The sequence below is a fragment of the Phascolarctos cinereus genome, unplaced genomic scaffold (assembly GCF_003287225.1).
Source record: "Phascolarctos cinereus isolate Bilbo 61053 unplaced genomic scaffold, phaCin_HiC Scaffold_1;HRSCAF=81, whole genome shotgun sequence".
Classification (NCBI taxonomy): Eukaryota; Metazoa; Chordata; class Mammalia; order Diprotodontia; family Phascolarctidae; genus Phascolarctos; species Phascolarctos cinereus.
Window position 1 is genome coordinate 249,583,002 of NW_027555514.1, and position 25,827 is coordinate 249,608,828.

Sequence of the window (25,827 nt, forward strand, 5' to 3'; positions counted from 1 at the left end):
TAAAGGCTCTGGATTTATACCCTTCTTCTAATGTTTGTTACCTGGTTGACATTGAGCAAGTCACGCATAACTCCTTGGATCTTGGTTACTTCATCTGTAAAATTAAATGGGCTAGACCAGATAACTTACGAGTCTAGATGATGTTTGGGGTTCCTTGCTGTTCTAGATCTTTGATCCATTCATTATAATTATTTGTATAGTACCTATTACTCTATTAAACTGTAAGCTCCTAGGGGCAGGGACAGTATGGTTTTCCATGCCTAAAGCTCTAATATCTAGTATAGTCCAGGTTTCATAGAATGTGCTCAACTTACTTTGTGTATTGAACATACTCTGTCTCTTCAACTAGACTTTAAGTTTCTTGGGAACAGGGGCTGCGTTTGACATTATTTGCTCTGTGTCCTTGGAGGATAATGACTCGCATTCAACTACATGCTAGATATATTTAAAATAATGATGAAAAAATCAAATCAGTTTTTCCACTTTCAACAGAAATCCTATACATTGCCTGGAGCAATAGCCATAAGGTAGAAAGAGAATTGGTTCTGAAATTTGAGGATCTGGGTTTAAATCTTCCCTCTGAAAACTTACAATTTATTTAACATCAGGAAAGTCACTTAGCTTTCCTAAGCCTCAGTTTCCCCACCTGTAAAATTTACATTTTGCATAAAATAGTCTCTGAGGTGACTTCCACCTCTGAGACTATAATCCTATGAGTACAGTTAGTAACATACCCTGACCTGTGCCTCTTCCTAGCCATATTCTCCAGCTGCCCCTTGACTTCTTTTGAGAATTGTAATACTGCCCAAACACCAGTGAAAAGTCCAGTAAACCGTACTTCTCCACTCCCATAGATCTTTCATATCTTATCAATATATCAGAGGCCTATTATTTTTTCAGACATATGAATTGATTTAGAATTTATAGTCGGAGAGTTACGTCAGGCTTAGAGGAGTTAAGTGATTTGTTTGGTGCCACCATGCTAGTATCAGAGGCTAAATCTAAAGCCCTTTCTTCCTGCCTTCAAGTTGAGCCCTCTATATGAGGAGTCCCCTGACTTTTTGTCTTAGGATACCTTTATATTCTTAAAAGTTATTGAGGAGTCTAAAAAGCTTTTGTGTATGTGGGTTATGTCCATTGATGTTTACAATATAAAAATTAAAATTGATACTTCTTTTAAAATATTTACTTATTAATTCACTAAAACAACAACAATAGTAATAAATCCATTACATATAAAAACAAATAAAAAATAATTGTATTCTCCAAAATAAAAAATAGTGAGAAGAGTGATATTTTGCAAACCTCTTTAATGTTTAGCTTATTAGAAGACAGCTAGACTCTCCTAACTACTTCTGCATCATATCTGTTGTGCTTAGTTTTGATTGATGTATATGAAAAAAGGCTAGCCTCATATAGATATGTAGTAGGAAAAGGGAAGAATATTTTATAAGCAGATACTGTGGGAGGCAGAGCCAAGATGGTGAGGTAAAAGCAGTGACTCGCTTGAGCTCTCCCTCAAACCGCTCCAAATACCTGTAACAAATGACTCTAAACAAATTCTAAAGCAGCAAAACCCACAATAACACACAGTGAAACAAATTTCCAGCCCAAGACAACCTGGGTGGTTGATTAGAAAGGCATATCACACTGGGCAGAAAGAGGAGCGCAGTTTGGCATGGGCACTCAGGCAACACAGACCTCAGTGAACCTGGAGCAGGCCTCAGAGGACTGAATCACAGGCAGCTGTGGTGGTTTCCAGACTTCTCAATCTGTGAAAGCCAAAGACAACTCAGGAGGTCAGTTGGAAAAGTCTGTGTCTGTGATGAGAGAGAAGTGCAGGATCCCAGTCCCAGTCCCCAAACTTGGCCACAGGGCAGCAGCTGCCTCCTGAGTTTCTGGCCCACAGACTGAGGGGGAATCGAGTGGCTGATCAGAGGGGGATTGCAGAGATCTCCTTGCTGGTGCAACATTCTCTTGCTTTGCCTGTGCTTGGATCTGGGTCACAGTTCTGGGTGGCGATCCTGAGGTGAGGAGTGCTGGTGTGGTAGAGCTTATAGTGGCTGTACAGAGAGAATCCTCCTCACAGTTCCAAGACAGAGAAGAGTGCTTGTGGTCACTCATAGACCAGAGCACAGGCCTGGAAAGGAGAAAACACCTCACTCTTGATCATAGCACATTGAAAGAACTAAAAATTTACAGGTCCCTAGAGGTTATCTCTGAAAACAGCTACACAAAACTCCCAAAGCTTGGGACAGTACGTTCTCCACACAGGAAGCAGACCCCTACCTTAACAAAGAGTTTATAACTCAAGTAATTGGCTGGGATCATGAGCAAAAAGCACAAAAAGTGTCAGACCATAGAATCTTTCTTTGATGACAAAGAAGATCAAAACATACAACCAGAAGAAGACAACAAAGCCAAAGCTCTGACATCCAAAGCCTCCAAGAAAAATGTGAATTGGTCCCAGGCCACAGAAGAGCTGAAAAAGAATTTTGAAAAGCAAGTAAGAGAAGTAGAGGAAAAACTGAGAGTGATGCAAAATAATCATGAAAAATAAGTCAACAGCTGGCTAAAAAGAGACCCAAAAAAATACTGAAGAAAATAACACCTTAAAAAATAGCCTAACCCAAAGGGCAAAAGAGGTCCAAAAAGCCAATGAAGAGAAGAATGCCTTCAAAAGCAAAACTGGCCAAATGGAAAAGGTAGTTCAAAAGCTTACTGAAGAAAATACTTCCTTAAAAATTAGAATAGAGCAATTGGAAGCAAGTGACTTTATGAGAAATCAAGACACTGTAAAACAAATTCAAAAGGATGAAAAAATAGAAAAACAACTGACCTGGAGAGAGATTTTAAAAATTATTGGACTATCTGAAAACCATGATCAAAAAAAGTGCCTAGACATCATCTTTCAAGAAATTAGCAAGGATAACTGCCCTGATATTTTAGAACCAGAGAGCAAAATAGAAATGGAAAGAATCCACCTATCACCTCCTGAAAGAGATCCCCAAAGGAAAACTCCTAGGAATATTGTAGCCAAATTCCAGAGTTCCCAGGTCAAGGAGAAAATATTGCAAGCCAGAAAGAAACAATTCAAGTATTGTGGAAACACAATCAGGATAACACAAGATTTAGCAGTTTCTACATTAAGGTACCGCAGGTACTCCAGGTACCCTGGAGGGCAAAGGAGATAGGATTACAACCAAGAATCACCTACCCAGCAAAACTGAGCATAATCCTTTAGGGGGAAAATGGACATTCAGTGAAATAGTGGACTTGCAAGCATGCTTGATGAAAAGACCAGAACTGAATAGAAAATTTGACTTTCAAATACAAGACTCGAGAGAAACATGAAGAAGCAAACAGGAAAGAGAAATCATAAGAAATTTATTGATATGTTTACATTCTGCAGGGAAAGATGATATTTGTAACTCATGAGTCCTTTGTCAGTATTAGAGTAATTAGAGGGGGAAAAAATTATATACATACATACATACATACATACATATATATATATGTATATATATATACACATACATATATATGTGTATATATATATACATATATATATATATATATATACATATATATATATATATATATATATATATATATATATATATAGAGAGAGAGAGAGAGAGAGAGAGAGAGAGAGAGAGAGAGAGAGAGAACAAGGTGAGGTGAAGATGAAGGGGTGATATCTGGAGAATAAAATTAAGGGGTGAGAGGATTATAGAGAGAGGAAGAGAAAGGGAGAGGTAGAGTGGCGTAAATTATCTCACATAAAACAGACAAGTAAAGGCTTCTACTATGGAGGGGAAATGGGGGAAGGTGAGAGGGAATGAGTGAATCTTGTTCTCATTGGATTTGTCTTAAGGAGAAATAACATCCACACTCAATTGGGTATGGAAATTTATTTTACCCCACAGGAAAACAGGGGGAAGGGGGGACAAGAGAGCAGAAGGATGATAGAGGGGAGGGCTGATTGGGGGAGGGGATAATCAGAAGCAAACACTTCTAAGAAGGGACAGGGTCAAAAGAGAGAATAGAATAAATGGCAGATGGGAAATGATAAAGGGAAATATACTTAGTTTTTCACAACGTTGACTACTGTGGAGGTGTTTTGAAAGACTGCACCTGTATAACCTGTATCTAGTTGCTTGCCTTCTCAATGAGGATGGGAGAGAGGAAGGAAGGGAGAGAATTTGGAACCCAAAATTTTAAAAACAAAAGTTAAAAAAAATTGTTTTCACATGCAACTGGGAAATAAGATGTATAGGAAATGGGATATAGAAATCTATCCTGCCCTACAGGAAAACTGAAGGGGAAGGGGATAAGAGAAGGGGGTGGGAAGAAATAAAAGGGAAGGCAGATTAGGAGAAGGAGTACTCAGAATGCACACCATCTTGGGGTGGGGGGGAGGGACGAGATGGGGAGAGAGTTTGGAACTCAAAATCTTGTGGAAGTGAATGTTTAAAACTAAAAATAAATTAATTTTAAAAATAAAAATAACTTTAAAAGAATGTTTTATAAGCATATAATAACTTAGTCATATTATAAAGATAATTTAATCTTATGGGCTCCTATGAAAGGGTCTTGGAGACCCCCCAGAGGTATGTATACAGACCATACTTTGAGAACTGTTGCTTTACATAATACAGCCTTTTCAATGTGTGGCAAAAATGCTTTTGCTCTTTCTGATTCCTTTATCAATATTTCAGGACTTTTTTTCTTCTCTTTTCTTTGCTTTTTTTGTTATTGTTAAAATTTTATTTAGTATCTTATTTTCCCCAGTTACAGGAAAAAGTAATTTTTAACATTCGTTTTTAAAACTATGAATTCCAAATTCTCTCCTTTCTTCCCTCCCAACCACCACCCCCCCATTGAGAAGACAAGCAATTAAATATAGGTTATACACATATAGTCACCTTGCAAGACTTTTTGAAGGAACACAGAGTCCTGTTTTGTTTGTGCTTTCAGGATTGTTTTTCCCCAGAAAGAAAATGTTTCCTTGTTATATGGACTGAAGGGTGCTTTGCTTAGTCATTGCAGAAACATGTTAACTGTCCACAGTGACCTATTACGCCGCTCAGGGTCTCTTTGGCATGAGAGAAAATGAGGTGCCTACATATCATGAAATTTACACAAAAGACAGACACACTTATATGACCCTAAAAGTGCAAAGCTAGCCCTTAACAGATGTTAGGTTCCTGTGAGAATGGAACTTCTTGTGAGTAATATGTAATCCTTGGATTTTTTTTTTTCATTCAGACAACTCAAAGCACTCTCCAAATGGGGTGGGGTTTTTGCAGATGCTTATTGATTCTCCTTTTTTTGAAACAATAGCAGTCTGCTACTTCTGTGTCTGATCAGGCAATGCAAAAACCAGTCCCATTTTAAAAAATTTTAAATCCACATGGCTATGGCTTTTTTTGCTTGAACTGGGTAGATTCGGGAACAGAAATAGAAAATTGCTCTTTTTTCCACATTGTTTAAATAAGGTAAAAAATTGTATTCCTATATTCCCTTCCCTATCCTCACCCAAGGATGTTGAGTAATTGATATTCCCAAGAGTTGCCTTGAGTACGGTTATGGAATAAGTCATCTTAAATAGCATATGTTTGTGCTTACAGTATGGAGGCCAAATGCAATTAAAGATAACATAAAAATCTGTTTGCTCATCTCCTTTCCTCTTTACCTAAATCTGAACACTGAAAAACTTAAAAGAGAGTCCACTGAGGGTCACTTCACACCTTGAAGAAGGTTCAAACACAAAGGATGACCAGAAGCCACCAACATTTTAGAGGCAAAAGGAAATGAAAACAATTGGCTTCCAATCCTTCAGTACATGTGATGTAATAAAAATATTATCAAAGGAACTTGAACTTGAATGCTTCCATCTGGTGGGGTAGAACTAAGTGAGGGAGATGTCAGAGTTGTTTCAATGGACGACAAAGATAAACCAAATGGGCGTTGAGGTTAGGAGCCTGCACTGAATTGCACAGTCCTCTGGGAGGGAGAGGCAGGTAGGGAATAAGCAAAGCAGATACGAGTCCAAACTCCAATGCAGTCTATTTCACAAAGGGCCCCTGTCAATATTGGGGTTTTAGGGAAAGGGATGCTGAGAGGTCAGTACTTATACCACTCTCCTCCATAAAACCATGAGGTAAGGTATGGGATGATGACTGTTGTGGAGAAGAAACAATGAAATATACCTTCCTAGAGAAGACTCATGCCTGGTAATATGTCAGTCTCTTTAACCCAAGCTAGTTACAATTCTTGTAGATCTAGAGTGAAGTCAAGCCATTTCATGGGAAAGGAGAAGGGAATAATCAATTATATAGCACCTACTCTGTGCCCTGTACTATGCTAAGCACTTTACAAGTAGTTTCTCATTTGATCCTGGCAACAACCTGAGAAGCAAGTGATGTTATTGTCTTCTTTTTACAGTTGAGGAAATTGAAATAAACCAAGATTAAATGATTTGCTCATTGTCACACAGCTAGTGAATGTCTTCATCTGATGTCACATTTCAACTCAGGTCTTCTTGACTCCAGGCCCAGAACCCTCTCTGTGGTGCCACCTAGTTGCTTCCATTCAAAAAGCATTCATTTGGGCTTGCTACATGCCAACTACTGTACTAAAAGTTGGATATATATATAAAGGCCAAAACATTCTCCGCTATTAAGAAGCTCACAATATAATGGGGTATTAGTTCAATAAAGACTCTTGAGCATGGACCTATGATTTCACTGGTATTGGGAACTCTTGGGTGAGAGAACCCCCTGTACCAACGTAGGCTGGCACTCTTCTCTTAGAGTTTTGGAGGTCAAGTGACTTACTTAACCAGGGCCATGCAGCCAGCCTATGTCAGAGGACTTGAACCCAGGTTTTACTGGTTTGGAAGCAAGCTCTCTTTTCTATTTGCTATACCACACTGCCTATCTATTTAATGAAAGATGAACACTTAAAAATCATTGCACTAATTTTCTCCCTAAAATATTCACTAACTTCCATGAATCAGATCAGAGAAGGAATGATGATAATTTAAATAATGAGTTTTATTTCCAAATAAAAGATACATTATTTTAATAGTAACTCTTGCTAAAAAAAAAAATGCTGTTGGCCAATCCCATAACTTACTTTAATAATGCTATTTGTTCTAAAATAGGAAACGTATTGTGACCTAATACCATTAATTCCCATAAAGATAAAATTAAAATTAACATACAAAATCACAGTGATTATAATGCATTGTATACTTAGAGCACCATTCTTCAAAGAACTTCATGTTCTTATTATTCAATTTATCATACTTATAATAACCATGTAAGTTAGGAACCATATTATTCTTTTCTTTGCTGAAGCATAGAGAAGGTAAAAGTCTGGACTCAAGTCACATAGTTAGTGGGCCATTTTATTGCTCACTAAAGCAAATATGATTAAATTAAGAAGATCAACAACAAGTTCTTAATGTAATTTTATAATGAGAAATAGTATAGCAGAATGATATCAGGTTTGCCAATACTGTTAAATTCAAAGTCCATCAGTCAATAAATATTTATTAGTCACTATTTGTCAGGTACCTTGCCAAATGCTAGGGATTCAAAGATAGACAAAATATAGTCCCTGCTCTCAAAGAGCTTACAGTCTAAAGGGGTAGACAACATGCAAACAACTATGTTCAAAGTGTATACAGGAAAAATCAAAAAATTAACAAAGGGAAGACACTAAAGTTAAGGTAAATTGTGAAAGGCTTTGTGTAGAAGGTAAAGTTTTACCTGGGGCTTGAAGGAAGCCAGGGAAGCTAGGAGGTGGAGATGAGGAGGGGGAACATTCCAAGCATGGGAGACAGACAGTAAAATGTAATTTATAATGAATATAAATGTGTATTTCAGGAGTTATAAATCACAAAATCAGTGTATATGCTGATTGTTGGAGAGTGGACTATTGACCTTATTTGTGGCTGGTTAGCTCTAATACTCTCAGCTTTTCATTTCAACATTATATTCTGTGTTTTTCTCTCTTGTAAAATAAGGGGATTGTACTCCTCTCAACTCTAATATTCTCTGCATAGATATTATGTTCCTAAGGATATTAATAGCTTCACACACCAAAAAAACTCCAAAACAATCTGGATGAAACAAAGTTATAGTGGGCAGTTCTATTAAAAAATGTTACAAAGAGATTGTTGGACAAATGAATGCCATTATACCAAAGAACCATGACCTTTCAAAGTCCAACTCTGAGAACCTCATTGTGACACTGAAGTCACCCTCAGTTCTGGAAAGCTCTAATAATAGAGTATATATTCCGAGATGGTTCTGCCATGCTGGAAAGCCTTTGGGTATAGTTCCAATAACAGATAGTGTCTGCTTTCTGAGAACTAGCCTACTTAAGCACATAGAGGTTCATCATCTGTAGGTTGCCATAAAGTGATGAAGTCTTCAAAAATGAGAATCAATGGAACTCAGTAAAATACAAATGACCTTAATTCCTATTTAGCCTCAATTTGCTTCTTCAGTGTTCATGGCAAAGTGGTACAAAAGGAGGCAGAGAGTGTAAAGAACCATAGTTTCTATACTATCTCTTAACTCTTTAAGTGTAGGATCCTTATCTAATGACCAATGAGTGGCCCCAATATTAGAGGAACCAATTTATATCAATCTTAACACTGTCTTTATAAATGGAGCCAGAGGAAAGAGAGCTAGCATGAAATAATGAATAGAGTACTATCAGGAAGACCTAGCTTCAAATTCTGCCTTCTAGCTCTGTGTTTCTTGACCTATAAAAATAAGTGGGTGGGCTCAATGGTATCTAAGTTCCTAGCTCACTGTAAATCTATGATTCTATGAAACAAAGAAGTTGAACTAAATGGAAGGCTATTTCACAAGATTTATTGGAAAAGCAAAGAAAAAGAGTTGATGTAGTTCATTTTATCATACTCTTAAAGGTGACAAGAAACCTTATTCCATGAGTATTTTGGCCATTATATATTTTCATGTTCATGTAAATGTTTGCAAAAAAAAAAAAGAGTTACAAGAGAAAAATTGCATCTTATGGACCAACATCTGTTGAACATAAAGAGGGAGAGACAGTCTATAAACAACTCAATGAGATGTGTATTGCCCAGATTCTGGCATTTGTCTATCAGTATACATAAGGGCATTTAGGTGGGCGCAGTGGATATTGTATCTGGCCTGCAGTTGGGAAAACCTGAGTTTAAACCCAGCCTCAGACACTTACTAGCTATGTGACCCTGGGCAAGTCACTTATCCCTGTTTGCTTCTGTTTCCTCTTCTCTAAAAGGAGATGGAGAAGCAAATGGCAAGCCACTCTAGTAGTTTTGCCAAGAAATCCCAAATGGGGTCACTAAGAGTTGGACATGACCAAAATGACTGAACAACAAAATGAGTATACATGTGTAAGCACATATACATTTATCCACACATATCAATACTTAAGCAGGTGCAGACATGCATATACCTGTGCATAAATACAGAGATAGATACACATTGATCTGTGCAAAAGTATGTACATATGTATATATCCACATACATGCACATATATATCTGTATATGTATATATACAAACAAAATACATTTGTGTATATATTTGTTCACATAAGTATTCTGCAATTTAAAGAGCAATGGATCTGAATTTAGAAAGATTCAAGTTCACATCAAACTTCTGTGTCCAATCCACTAGCCAAATAATCATGGACAAGTCCCTTGATTTCTTTGATCTTCAGATTCATCATCTGCAAATTAGGTTAAAATATTTTAAAAACCCATCTCATAGGGTTATTATGAGGAAAGTGCTTTGTAAACTATAAGGTACTATGTAAATGTGATTTTTATTGTTATCACCTTGGACAAGTCACTGTATTCCTCAATATAGTTGGTAACTCTTTAAGACTCTAAATTAGTTGCATTGGTAGAGGAAGTTCTCTTCCACTGAGATCACAGGTCCAGTGTGTATTCCCATCCTTTTGCTGTTAATAATATCATGAGTGTCAAATATTTTTCATTGTGAAACTTGAAGTCTTGGAAAAAAAAAACCTGTTGGAGAATCCTATATTATTCATCAAGCTGAGACACTGAGGAAGAAACATCAAGTAGATTTTCAACAAAAGAAAGGTATTTAAGGCATTCCTCTGAAACATAACAAAAGGTAAACCAAGTTCAACAGATTATTCAGCTTGCAAAACCCTCTGAGTGTAGAAACACATATAGATAAATAAGTTCAATTAGTGGGAAAAGATTAAGTAAATAAATCAATAAGGTTATTAAAAATTATTGATCTCTGAGGCAAAAAACAGAAGAAATGTAGATCATAAAGGTACTTAAGGAGATAAAGCTTTAGGGAAAACTTAAGAATCAGGAAAAGGGAGGGAAGAAAAGCTGAATTATTACTCTGTGGACTAAATCCCCTGATCCCTTAAAAAGTGAATCAATTTCTTTTGTAGGAGGAAATAACAGAGACGGAAGCTTCCCAAATGGAGAGGTGACATAAAGAAGTGAATGATATACTGCTACCAAGTGCATAGATGAACAGTGATGGGAAAATAATTCCTTTGGTCTTTCAACCTGAGTTGAGGTTGAGGGGAGAGGAAGCTATGGGAGAATAGTTATGCCAGTGGAGGAAAAAGATGTAGTGCTGGGTTTGAGCATGAAGGAGGAGTCTCACAGCAGAAGGGAACAGGAAAAGGTATGACTAAAGAACATTCCCATGGTACAGCGGATTTATTATTTTAGTAAGAGCCACGGTTATATATTGAGTATCAATGGGGGAGGGTAATATACCTCAAAGTTATAAGGAATGTTAGTTATAGGAACAATGTTCTGACCACTGAGGAAGAGGATAAAAATCAACAGAAAAGAAATACATGAAATATACCTTGCCTTCCTGGATATCATTGCACCATATGAGAAGGGATATATTAGTCACCAACATCAGCAGTCACCCAGAGTGGCAGTGCATCTCTGACATACAGAGATAAGATCACATGGAGATAAAACATGTAAGGACTAAAGGATAGGGTAAGACCTCCTCACCTAAGAAAGAGAGAATTCCACACAGTATTGTTTCTATCTGACAATACTTTTTGCATGAATCAATATTTCTAAGAGTGAGGCACAACAGAAAAAGGGGGGAGTGGAGTAAAATTTACAAAGTCAATAACAAAAAAATGGGATCAAAGAGGGCACTCAAATTTATACTTCAAAGACTTCCCATTCATGAGGGACTAGAAAATAAGGAAGAAAAAATAAGGATAAAATCCATGGAATAGGAAGTAAAGGTCAGAATAGACAAGAAAGGAAGAGAAATTATGATGAGGACAATGCAAAGAAATACTTCTTAGCAAGATGATAACAAAAAATTTTTATTTGAAGTAAGAGATTGGAAGGGAAGGAAGACTGAACCACCATATTAACTGGCCACAAAAAAAGAGGGAAAAATAAATAAATTAATGTATCAAAGTAAGACAAAGTAAGAAAAAAATGGATGCATGGAAGGAAAGAAGGAGTAAATTTAAAGGAATTCAAATAAATCTGATAAATGGAAGGAGAGGGAAACCCTGTGGGAATTGATGAGCCTCAAAGTTATAAGGAACATTAGTTATAGGAACAATATTCTGACCACTGAGGAACAGGATAAAAATCAACAGAAAAGAAATATAGGAAAGTATAATCCACATAATGACAACTTTAAATGTGAATGGATTACGGTATCTGATAAAGTGAAATAAAACAGCAGAATAAATGAGAAAACATAAATCTGCTAAAAATAAGAAAAAAATAAAAATAAATATACAAGATGAGAAGCTGGAATGAAATATATCATGTATCAGGTAAATTCGGGGGGGGGAAAGAGTGGCAATCATGCTATCAGAAAAAAAAAGAGGAAATGCAAGAATATTAAAAGATGTAAGGAAAGCTAAATCCTATTTAAAGGAATCATACACTGTAAAGCCAAACAATACTAGACATATATGTGCCAAATGAAATAGCATCTACATCCACAAATGAAAAATTAACTGAATTGTGAAAGAACGTTTAGTAATACAATAATTGAAGTATATTTTAATGATCCTCTCTCACAGCTGGAGAAATGTAATTGAAAGATAAACAAGAAGAAAATATAGAACTCAACAAACTGTTACAGAAGTGATAACGGAAAGACTTGAGACATCTCTTGAATGAGTATATTAAAGAACATATATTTCCCAGCACAACATGATACCTTAACCAATATCAAGCATGTGCACATAGAAACTGTAAGTAAATGAAAAGTGCTATGTAACTATAAGCATCATTTTTAACAGACCTTTTTATTTCTTTAATTTAAAGAGATCTCAGAGAGGAAATTATTTTTTTTATTTTATTTATTTATTTTTTAGGCAATTGGGTTAAGTGACTTGCCCTAGTGTCAAGTATTTGGTCTTTGGTCATATTTGAACTCAGGTCTTCCTGACTTTAGGGCCGGTGCTCTATCCACTGCGCCACCTAGCCGCCCCGAGGAAATTCTTTAACCTTCTATGAAACTTATGGTCTTAGAAAGCAGGATGGCTGAGAATGGACTTGTCCAGGTTCCCATAGCCAGTATGTTTCAGAGTCAAAACTTGAATCCAGGTCTTTCTGACTCTGAGGCTAACTCTCTATACACTACTTCACACTGCCTTTAAATACTATTTTCAAAAGAAATGCTAATAAGTATAAATTATAACTACATAGTTCTTGAAGGTTTATATAGCGTTTTCCTTACAACCATTTTGTGAAATAGTATAAAAATATTATCTGTATTTTACAAATAAGGAAACAGAGGCTCAAAATGGTAAAATGAATTTCCCAAAGTCACTCAGCTAATTAAATGACAGAGCCAGGAACTGGACTCAGGTCCTCTCGATCCAAAAGCAGTATTCTTTCTATCACATCATGCTGCCTTAACATACTGAAGTGACAGGTACAAATTATCTACTGGTAAATAAGAGATATAGACATGTCTGTCTGTATCTGTGTTATCTCTCATATTTGCCCTCTCATCTTAATTTCCACTGCCACCACCCCAGTACGGAACCCTCATTACCATGCATCCAAATGTTCTTCCTCATATGTAAATGTATTCATGTCACTTCTTTCCTCAACTTCCCCCAATGGCTCCATGCTACATGCCTAATTAAGTACAAACTCCTTAGCTATCCAAAGCTCTCTACAATCTGCTCCTACCTTATCTTTGCAGTCGTATCTCATACTACTCCCACCCATATACTACATGCTCAATACCAACAGAGCATATCTCTACGTATCCCATGATTCTGCCTACATGACATTTTGTTCATGCTAATATGCATTCTTAGAATGCCCTACTCTCTTAATTTTGCTTGTATTAGTACAGTTGAGAGAATTGGTGGAGTGGGGTGGTGGTGGCTCTATAGGCCTATAGATGGAAGAGCTCTTGTTCACTTCTATAAAGTTGCCCTTTAGATACACATAGAATCACTGAATCACAGAATTTGTTTTGGAAAGCACCTTAGTAGGCATCTAAGTGACTATAAAGTGGTTATTCAGCCCCTGACTGAGGATCACTAATGAGGGTGAATCCATTATCACCCAAAGCAATCCATTTTACTTATGGATTCCTGCAATAACTAGGAATGTTTTTTTCCTGACATCATAACTGAATTTGTCTATTTGCATCTTATAACCATTGATCCAGATTCTGCTCTTCGGGACCATACTAAGCAAGTTTATTCCCTCTGCCCCATAACAGTCCTTTAAATACTTGGAGACGAGTATCATGACTCCTACCTAGTCTTACCTTCTCTGGTCTAAATATTCTCAATTTCTTCAACTGACAGTCATATGGCATGGGCTTAAGACCCTTTAGCATCTTGCCCTCGCTTGGACTCTCCATCTTATCAATTTCCTAAACTGTAGTTTCCAGAATTAGTCCCTCCACTCTAAAGAATACTTGAGTGAATGATGTTGGCACTGAACCTTGTACATTTTATTTAAGTGTCTTACAATATGAAAAGGGGTGGCATATGGGAGTTCAGAAGATGTAGTATCAACCACTATTTGCTAGTATAGTATTAGCAGTATTCATAGGTTCAATATCTTTTTGAAATATTTAGTATTTGAGATTGAAATAGAATGTGGTGGAAATGAGGAAGTAAATGGAAAAGAGAGAAGGACTGAGGCTGAGAGACAGAGAGATGATTATAGACTTTGTTCCTAGGTTTCTACTCTTTATTCTATCATTGTGGTGCATAGGAAGGCATTCCTAGGCTTTTATTTTGTATTTAGTGCACAGTATATGTAGGCCACTGGGCCCAAAAGGGAGCATAGCATTTGTGTATGCTAAAATATATGCTAAAATGGAAACATAGGATTTGTGAGTCTTTATAGATCAAGTTCATTGTTTTTTGTTTAAATTGTACCTCTGATCTTGCTTCTGGTTGCCTACAGAAGGGTGCTCCAGGCAAATAATAGTTTGCTAAAATCTTGCTTTCACTTTAAGTCTCACGTCAAATGACACCTCCTACATGAAGATTCTCTAATCATCTCAGTCAATAATGACCTTACTTCCCCTCCTGTGAGCTTGCCATGAATTATTCTGTAGCATATCCAGAGTATGTGTGATACTCTCACTAAAAGATTGTGAACTCTTTTGAGAGCAGGAAGTGTCTCTTATTCAATCTTCATACCTTCCATAATATTTGTTACATGTTCTATGAGTTTAGAACCTATTGATCATGCTAAGTTTGAACAATGGAATTTTCATTTCCTTTTTCATATATTTGCCAAGTACAGTAGTACAGTACAATAATTCTACAATGAAGAAATTGATATATACATATACATTATATAATTTAATATATATACTATATATATATAATATATTCATGTATCTTTCTATCTGTACGTCAACAGAGAAAGGGAAAGAGAGAGAGAGGAAAAAGAGACAGAGACAGAGAGACAGAGACAGACATAGAAAGACAGAGAGAAACAGAGATAGAAAGAGAGAGACAGGACACCAACGTATTTCTCTGACCTAATCAGATTTTTATATAGAGAGAAGTATTTGATTCTCATTGATTCTGTTACATAAAGTTTACTGAAAACAAATTAGTTTCTTTCTTTGGGGATGTTTCTATATATCCTAAAATAACCTATGAAATGAAACTGGAAGTCCTAATAATCAGTGAATTCAATACAATTAAATAAACATTATGGATATTTGCAACAAAGGTTTTTATTTTCTTCTTTTCCCCAATGAGGGGAGATGGAAGGAAGAGGAAATAAATGCTTCTTAATTGAAACAAATAAAGAAAGAAAATTAAAAAAGAGAAAAAAGCAACTGAAATGTATCAGGTGCTTGGAATACTGAGATAGATAACACAACCCACTCTCAATGAACTTACAAGCTACTGGTGGAGAAAGAAATCACAATATCATGATGGGGGTGGAGGCTGAGGGGAACAGAATGGACCTTGAATGCCACTTGATACAGACTCACCAGTTTATGAGGGAGGAAACTGGGATCCAGGGAGATAAAGTGACTTAAAGTCACATAGGTCATAAGTGGCAGGGTCAGGAATCTAAACCAGGTCCTCAAACTCCAGATTGCACATTCTTTCTATTATGCCATGGCTGAGGTCTACACAGATCATCCTGAAACTAGAAAAAGCAAAATAAATGTAAAGAAACTTCACTGTAAGAGAAAAATATTACTTCCATGGTGGAGAGTGGGGTGGGGTACAGTAAGCACAATCATATGCAAGGGATATATTTCATGGAGAAGATGGCATGTTAATGGGAAGAATTCCCGCCAATAAGGTATGGGAAATCTATTTCACCCATGTATATTTACTACTCATGTTTAGTTCTCTCATTTTTTGTCTTGATATTCTAGTATCTAATAGAACTTCTATCACAGTTGATCAATCAACTGATTGATGTAGAGAATCTTATGATTTTGAAGGGAACTCAGAGGTCACCTAGTCTACCCCCAGAGCTTATCATGAATCCTACCTATCATTTTCCTGAGAAGTGATGATCCATTCTGCTTGACAGCCTTCATTGACAAATAATCCACTACCTCCTGAAGGAAATTTCTCATTACAATATCATATCCATTAGGTTGCAAAGTCCTTCATTAGAGTGTAAACTTCTGGAAGACAGGGATTGCTATCTACCTCTTTGTATTCCCCAATGCTCAGAACAGTTCCTGACACTAAGTGTGGGGGTAATAAATGTTTATTGATTGATTAGTTGTTTACCTCTAGTTGCTAAAAAGATTTTCTTTGTGTTAGAGTTTTAGAGTTGATTCCCTCCAATTACAACTTATTACCTTTGAATCTTACCTTATCCAAACTTAACAACCCCAATTCTTTTAACTGCTATTCATGTGGAATTATTTGAAGACACAGTCGTTATCCTTGCAATATTTCCAGCTTGTATTGGAGTACTCCTTTTAAAATGTACCACTAGGAATTGTATAAAATACTTTAGATGTCCAATGACAGAGTAAGAGATGAGTGTGACTACCAACTACTTAAATCTAGAAACTAATTCTATTAATAAGAATTAATATCAAATTAGCTCTTTGGGCTGGGCCATCACACCACTGGGTCTTCGAGTCTGTAACCAATTCCCTCAGTTACTGTTGTTGTTGTTTGAATGAACTTTTTTCTAGCCACATTTCTCAATTTTTTAAAAAAATTTCTGCAGTTGATTTTTCAACCCAAGTTCAAGACATCACATATGGTCTCATCAACATAAGTATTCCCTCCATTGGTGCAGATCACAACCTGTCTATCCCATTTCATCTTGTTTAGATCCATATAGAAATCTTCCATAGTATATCTACACTGAAAAATCTGCAAGACACTGAAAGTCTTCCTCTGATTCTTTTAATGTCTTGAGAGTTCCAAAGTACTCAGGTTAGCTAGTTATTTTTTGCCTTTATGTGTGCATTCTCAATCTCCTCCCCCCTCTCTTTCTCTCCCTCTCCTCCTTCCACCTCCCTTCATCTAGTCCAACGCTATCATTTCACTGAAAAGGAAACCAAGGTTCACAAATGTTGTGCAAATGATTTGCCCAGGATCACAGTCATACATATCTTGGAGATGTATTTTATGCCATGTCTCATACAAAAATCATTATTAAGAATATGCTTCACCCTACTTACACCCATTATATATTCTTCCATTGTTATATGAGTCTCCGGAAACTGTGATCCTTATACGAACTTAGCGTTCAATGATTCAGAAGCACAATATCACCAAAATATTGGCATTGTGGAAACATACTAAGACCTACCATTCCTGTTCTGTCTTTAGGTTACATGTTAAAAAATAAAAAAGCTAGGATACTACTGTAGTCTACAGTTCTTGTACCCACTTGACTAGGAAACCTTTTCAGAATTTCTTTAATCATCAATTCTGAAACAGTCTCATGAAATCATTACCTCATCATTCTTATCAAAGACCTAACAACTTTCAAAGAGAAAATTGGGTCAAAGTTTAAGAAGAAACTCCATGCTCTCAGAGAATGGATTAAGGTGTTAGCAAGATTTCAGGCAGGAACATCTTAATCTAATTAAAGTCATTAACTATCTCTACCCTTGGCTGCATTGAATGATTATCCAGTATACACCAATTTAAGTAACTTATTGTTCTACTTAATAAATCAAAACTGTTAAATGGATTTTCTCCTGAGCTCTGTAACTGTTTTATGTTATTGTGTAATGTTGTATTTGGTTGGGAGTGTTATATGCGTATACTGTGACTCAAAAAATGTTTTAAATTAGGAAAAAAACTTCAAAAACATTGGGAAACACTGCACTTTTGGAATTTTTCTTTCTTTAAGCAAGATGCTTAGAATAAGAATAATTTCATTAATAAATTTGTCTCTGGCAGGCTTGTAACCCAAATTCAGAGTACTGAATTTGCTTTCAACAATATTAAAAAGATGTTGCTAGGTAAGAAGTTTAGAACCATTGGAAACTTGCTCTACAAGATTATCACCTTTTTCATTTCTTGATTCTAAACCATGATTTCCAATATAGTTTTGGCTACTCTCCCATGTATTTACCTTCATTTTGAAGTCATTGAGTATCAAAGTGATAATTTGGAGGATTTTTTCACTTATTTTTTTTTAATAAAATTTCTCTTCTGCAATTTCAGTAGCAGATACTGGCATATAAGCTACAAATATCTTCCTGGTAGTCTGTTTTCTTATTATACTCATGATAAGTATTGCAATACCTGATTGCCAAGTGTCCCATGAAATGACTTTTATCCTTGCTTTTGGGTGAACAATGAAACAGCTTCTCCCAATTCCTTTATTCATTTTCCCTAGGAGAACCTGAAAACTATCCTTCCATTTAACTAAAAATAGTCATTAAATCTTCTAGTTTCCTTTGTCACCAGAATGTCAGTTTACATATAATGTAGTTCCTCTAATGACGGGTGAATTGCTCATTAGCTAAAGACATCACTTTGAATACTACTAGTGACACTTGTGTTTGTAGGTGCTTTAAGAACTGTGTGATACTTAGCACCTCTGCCAACCTTTTGAGGGAGCCACCTCCAGTTGCCCTGATCTATATCTGGCCACTGGACCCAGATGGCTCTGGAGAAGAAAGTGAGGCTGGTGACTTCGCAAAACCCTCCCTCACTTAAATCCAGTTCACTTGCAAGTCATGGCATCACCTTCCTGCTGTCATGATCCTCTTCAAGAACAAAGGACAGAAAAAACAACAGCCAATCTTTCTGCCATTCCAACACTGCCACTGTAGAAATGGAGGAAGATCATATGGGACAGAGGCTTATTTTACATTGTTGTCCATTTCATGGGTCATTATCAGCACAAAGATTCATAACCTGGTGATCAATTATCTATAGCTACCTAGGTTGATATTGGAAAAATAGTCTATTGTCAGGCCCACACTTGAAGATTCTCCAGGTTGATAAAATCAACCAGTGTTTATCTACTCTTGGCATCACTGTTTAAAAAAAAAAAAGAATAAATCCATGTCATTATGAGGCTTCAAGGTAGGACTCTGTATGTGTTATATTAAATTTTGGGTAGCATAGACTTAGAAAAATATTGATAAGCTGCAGAGCATCCAGAGGAAAGCAGCTAGGATGATGCAGGGCCTTGCATGTTATAGACAGAAGAAATTGAGCCTCTTTTTCCTTGAAAAGATAAGATTCAAGAAGTAGAAAAAATAGCTGCTTCCACCTACTTGAAGGGTTGGCATGTGGAATAGTGATTATACTTGTTCAGCTTGACCCCAAAAGGCAGAATCAGGAATAATGACTGTAAGCCAGAGTAAAATTTGAAGTTTGATGGGAGGAAAAAGTTCCTAACAATCAGATCTGTCCAAAAGTGAAGTGGTCTGCCTTGGAATGGAGGCTATTGGAGATCCTCAAGCAGAGGTTAAATAACTACTCAATGGGTATGTTATAGTATAGCTGGCCACTAGGATACACTCTGGCACTCATATTTTGTGATTCTACACTTTGTTGAGATTAAATTTTCTCTTGCTTTTTTCAGCCTAAAGCAGTTAGGTGGCACAGTGAAGAGGATGCTCAGGCCTAGAGTTAGGAGGACCTAAGATCAAATCTGGCCTCAGATACTTTCTATCTGTATGACCCTGGACAAATCCCTTAATCCTATCTGTCACAGTTTTCTCATCTCTAAAATGAACTGAAGAAAGAAATGGGAGTAAACCTCTCCAGTATTTTTTCCAAGAAACCTCCAAATGGGGTCACAAAGAGCAAACACAACTGAAATGATTGGACAATAACAACAAAGCTTCAGTCTGGCATTCAATCTTGTCAAGATCTTTTGGGGTTTTTTAGTCTATCTTTCAGATTCTTCCCAGCTTAATTTCATTTGCAAATTTGATAAGGATTTCTTCTATGCCTTCATCCAAGCTATTGATATAAATTGGTACAACAGTATGAAAGACGAAGACCTAGAGCCTTCTTTACCAAGGACAGAGGCCTAGATTACTTTACTAGAGAACCACCTCTATTTAGATTGTTATCAATGTATTATTCAATCGTATTAATTTTTAGCTGGCCAAACAATTTGGGATCCACTTACCTGTAATGTTATCTAGTCTGCACATATCCATATTGCCCATTAAGACAGCATTTGAGTTTTCATTGAATATTTTACAGAAATCCAAGCAAGCCTGTCTATATTTCCCTGACCTACCAGTCTAGTATCTCCATCAGGGGAAAAAATAATAATAATAATAAAATAAAATAAATTTTAAAAAAATCTTTACTAAAAAGATTTAATTTCCTCCAGGTCATAGGCAAAGCATTAGATGCATTTTTCAAAAATGAGTTGCAGCAAGTTGAAAATCCGTATACACACTGATGCATTTCTAAAGGATGGAGCTCCCTTTACAAACAATATTGTATATAAATGGACATCTAGACTCAAACAAGCAGAAATAAGACTAATGTATTCCTGAAGCTTTTTATATCTAAGCTCAAAGCAAAATCTTACCCATGTGTTGATCTTGAGCAGAATTTTTCATTGTTTCTTTTTTTTTTTATCAATAATGTTTTCAGGAACTATATCAATTCTATTTTAAGCTTGTCGGTTATAATTGAGCATGATAGAATAATGAGATAACTGATATATAAGGAACAAGTAGACTTAATTCTCTTCTATTTGATAGGAGAACAATACATTGCAGGGTTTTTTTGTTTGTTTGTTTTACTTTTTTTTTTTAATCAAGGAGCCTGGCTCTGACAATTTCTTGCCGTATTTCTCCGGGCATTTGACCTGGTCTTCACTAAAAAGTAACATCCCGTGGTCACAGACCATAGATCTCTGACATTCTGTAAAGTATATTCATTGATCAAGCTCTCTCTATTTTCAAATGGATTCCCTGATAATAGAGATGCTGAAAGGATTGCATGACAGTTGAGAGGGGGAAAGCAATGACACAATGTTGCAATAAAATGTCTATGTTCACTCTCTGTGAAAATACATGTGGCCAAGAGAAAGTAAAACAGTTGCCCAAGGATACATTAGCTTCCATACCAAAGCTTATGAAAGATTTGTATTCTATTTTATAGGTCTATTATTGTCACCTTTCAATTAAAACACAAATACAGCAGAAGTCAGTTATAGTACAGTCTAGTCAGATTATTTTGAGGGCTCCTCTTCTGCCCTCTCGGCATTAATATGCCTGCATTCTATCTTTACTAAAGAAGTTAAGGCCTTGTCTATGCACAAGCAATTCAAAGAAAATTTAGGAATGGCCAAGTAACATGGAGTAGTGGAGAGATCCCTAGATGAAAAACAAGAAGCTCTAGACTTGAATAGTTTATTCTTTACTTACCTTCTGTGTGACTTAGATCAATTTGTACCTATAGACCAGTTTCTTCATCTACAAAATGGCAGTTGGATGAGATGGTCTCTTAATTCCTCTGCATTTCCTACCATCTGTAACCCTTTTAAGCAGTTACTTCACGTGGGGGAATCCCCATTATCTATGCCATGGGCCCTCTGAGCATTTGGAATCTTGAATGCGGATCGCAGAATCAAGATCCTCTTGAATAGGGATCGCAGAACCAGCTGTCCCGATAAAAGCTGAAAAGTAGCTGTAACTGTCCCAAGTAAAGTTCACTGGATTATACACATGTACAATGAAAATAAGCAATACAGTCATGTGTCTAGATCAGACCTGCACAACTTGTAAACTTCTTCAGGCCACAGATAGCCACAGATAGGTTAGCCTAGAGATAGACTGATGATGGTTAGTTGCCACAGGTCACGTGACAAACAGGAGAGTGCGCAGTGGCAACCCTACATTTTTTTGTTGGCCGCTCGAAATCTTCTGGTGGGCTGCAAGCAGCCCATAGGCTGTATGTTGTGCAGGCCTGGTCTAGACCTTGCTGCTACCATTATGAGATGGCCTTTAGACAAAACTTATTTAGTTAAACTTTCTAGTTTGAATAACATGTATCAAAGCTGTCTTTAAGTCTTTCAAGTATTTGCTAGCCCGGAATTCAAATCTTGCAATAAAAGATTTAGCTGTATAATTTAACTGTGCAGATATAGTAAACGAAGTTTCAAAGACACTACCAATGTGTGAAGTCAGCCTTCCTTGGGTACAGAGAGTAGATCTAGATTTGTCCAAGTAACTGTTTATAACAGCGATACTGTTTGAGCATCCAGAGTCCTAAAGTAAAAAGTAGAAAAATACAAAATGGTAGCCACATCTGGTACAAAGAAAGTTATATTTGATTGGCCCCGTAAACAATTGGAAAAGTTTGAACAGCAAGTTAAGGGAGAACCAAGAAATCCCGCTTCTCCACCAGCCAAAAGGCAGATGATTATAACTGAGAATCCAAGAAGGAAACACAGGATGAATCAGAGTCTCCATGTAAGTAACAGCAAAGTGAAGATTTAAAACAGGAATTATGAAGAATGAAAAGCAATTTTTTTCTAAAAAATATTGCTAAAATGCAAAAGAAGTGGTTTCAATTTCCAGGTGGCACCTGCCACCAAGCCATGACTCTTTCCTCCCCCAATGACCCTTGATAGGTTATTAGTATTTGTTTTTATTTTTATTTTTATTTTCATTTTTTTTTTGGCTAGGCAATGTGGTTAAGTGACTTGCCCAGGTTCACACAGCTAGCAAGTGTCAAGTGTTGGGTCTGAGGCCAGATTTGAACTTAGATCCTCCTGAATCCAGGGCTGGTGCTCTATCCACTGTCCCACCTAGCTGCCCCTACTATTTGCTTTTAAGCAAGAATTCTGAGAGCACTGCCTTCATATGCTTAGAGCTCTTTTTCCGGAGTAGTACCAAACACTTTATGTAAAGGAAAAGACACTTCACTCTGCCTTCATATTTTGGTGAAGTTGCTTAAAGACACCAACATACAAGTCACATCTAAGGTAGTGGGAACTAGCTCCTGACCCTGGAAATAAGCTTGACACAACCCCCCATAGCAGCATTTGGCAAAGCTTCTGTTTCTTTGCCAAATGTGTATATTCTCTTCTAAAGGAGTATAAGGAAACTTTGTACTCTAGTTTGAAAGTATCTTAATAATTAAACATTAATTACTCATTTTAAAGCAATATAAATTAATTTCTCATGCTATTTTATAACTGCTTTTAATGGTTTTTCCAGGGTTTTTTTTTTAGAATCATGGAAGTTTTTTAGTTTACAATTCTGTGACTTTAAGATAATAAATTTAATTTATGTTTAACAAAATGAGTTGTTATTAGCACTATACAAGTGAGGCTTGATTGGGGCCAATTTCAGTGTGTTGCAAAAACTGTAAGGTAAATTACGAGCCACAAAAAAAAAAGGAACGGCAATATTCCTTTAAGTCATGGATTTAAAGCTGAAGAGGATGTTACACCTTGTGTAATTCAGATTATTATATAGATGAGGAAAGTGAGTCCCAGAAAATTGAATACTTTGCTCAAGGTCACACAAGTAAATTCTGGATCTCTCACTCCAGATCCATCCTTCTTTCTACTGAACTATGCTTCTTCTTCCTCGTTGCCTCACTAGAAGGGAAGGCCTACCTACCCAATTTTATCTCTGTTATGGGAAGATGCAGCCTGGCCCAATGGAATGGATGCTAGAATTTGAGGTCTTGGATTCATACTCTGCCTCTGATGCTTACTATTTTAGTGACCTTAGGCAAATCACCTAACTTAATGGAGCCTCAATTTACTCATCTGTAATATGAGGAGGATGGACTAGATCAGTGATTCTTAAACTGTGAGTCACAATCCCCCAAAACAATATTTGGCAACAGTAAAAGGTTTCTGAACCCACAATGACCCAAAATTAATTAAAAATAAAACACGTAATGAATTTGAGGTTTTTCTGGCAGCACTTGCTTATATTGCGTTAAGCAATTTCACTGCAGCCTTAGTTTTGAACACAAAACATGTTCACTTTGCACTGTGCACAGGCCACGTAACACCAACAAACACTGCTGAAATCTCAAAAGTGGGTTGTGAGTGGAAAAAGGTTAAGAATGGACCAGATGATCCCTGAGGGCCCTTTCGACTCTGGATCTAAGATCCTATGAACCCTAACAGGAAGTGTCCCAAGAAGATTAGGGCTCTGAATTTTGGCTTATCAGATGAACAGCCAAACTTTCAACACCTTCTCTTTGTTATGACTTTAAGATTCAAGCCCAGGTAGAGTAGAAAGAGAGCTGGATTTGGTTATCAGAGGACCTAGATTTAATCCACGCTCTGCTACATATTATCTATCTGTATGACCTTGGACAAGTCATTCAATCTTCTAGGAATTATTTTCTTTTTTATATAAAATGAAACATTCATTTAAAAGTTATTTGAGGTCCTTTTTGAGAACTAAAACTATGATTCTATGCTTTCAGTACCCATACTATGTCTTCTACACCATGTTGCCTCTGCCAGACTATTCAGATATGCAATATCTTGCAACAAGGGACTCAGCTGGCTCTTGCCATTAGTAACACAGAGCATACGGCACTTAACTTGCACACCAATACGGGTTTTCTTTTCTTTAGAAACCAAAGTCTTCATAATTCACCTGGAGGTCTTCCACTGGTATGTGATGCAATACCCCTTATACCTACTGCTTGCCTCACCTTCCTGTTGCTATATTCCCCTCCCAAATCTAAGGGAACGAGGGCCAGAATCTCTGAAGGATGAGCCCACCCTTCTTAACATGTCACTGTGTTCTCCACCCCATCCCCATTCCTAAAATGAATTTGTTCCAGGAACTGTTATAGCTCTGCCACTGTTTCAGTCTGACAGGTTGAGACCCCTCAAGGACTGGAATATAGGACGCGGTCATCTGGAGTGAATTCACAGACTCAAACATTCTTTTGAGTCAAGGTGGCAAAGATTTATTGTTATGCTACACAGTAGGCAGAAATCCTTAGGGAACTTGTAACCTAACAGGAATGACGCTAAAGCTTTTATAGGAAAGGTAGTGAATTACGTGGTAAATGTGCTAATTAGGTGATAACATACAACTACATCATTCACTACTGACAACTGGGGACGGGGTTTCCTAGGGGCTGTGTTTTTGGTCTCTTATGTCTATAACAAGTTAGTTTCAGGAGTTGACATCTATAGCTTGACCTCTGGATTGTATATGGTAACTGTGGGCATCAGTACTTGATGGTTCTGCTGGTACAAGATAGTCCTGTTCATACAAGGGAAATTCTACAGAGGTCAGCTTGTTCCTGTAACATGGAGAGATAGTTTGCCTCACTGGGCCCACTCATGAGTCACTGCCAGAGATAGGGTCTTTGGGCTGGAAGGAAACTGTCAGGGATAGGATTTCTGAGGCTAGGGAGAAATATGATCTTGGAAGTGGGGTCCAAGTACAAGCACCTGAACACCTCATCGCCACCAGCATACACGAAGAGAGAAGCTATAGAGAAAGCCAAACCTCTGACGAGGAGTGTCTCAGCCCACAAAAACGATAGGGGGAGAGAAAAGTAATTTACACTGCCTAGCTATTAAATCATCTATAAGTGAATACCTCTGTAACAATCACCAAACTATTGACTGCAGGTTCTCTCTTTTCAATCTTTCAGTTCATGGTTCTGCCTTTTTTCATTCCTCTTTCTTTGTGTCTCTGTAGCATTTTACACTATTAATCTCCCTCTGATCTCTCCTCTCCTCACCCAAGGGCCCTATGCTGTGCCCTCTTCTCTTTTCAGCCTACATTAATTATCTCACTTGGTAACATCATTTGCTCCTATGGGACTAATTATCATCTCTATGCACGTGCTTCTCAGATATATGTGTCCTGTTC

At 36.9% G+C, this 25,827-nt stretch overlaps 1 pseudogene; it reads left to right on the forward strand.

Annotated features, from left to right (window-relative positions):
* Positions 1-22,469, forward strand: part of LOC110213217 (origin recognition complex subunit 6-like) — a 111,233-nt pseudogene extending 88,764 nt beyond the window's left edge.
* Positions 22,470-25,827: the final 3,358 nt, after the last annotated feature.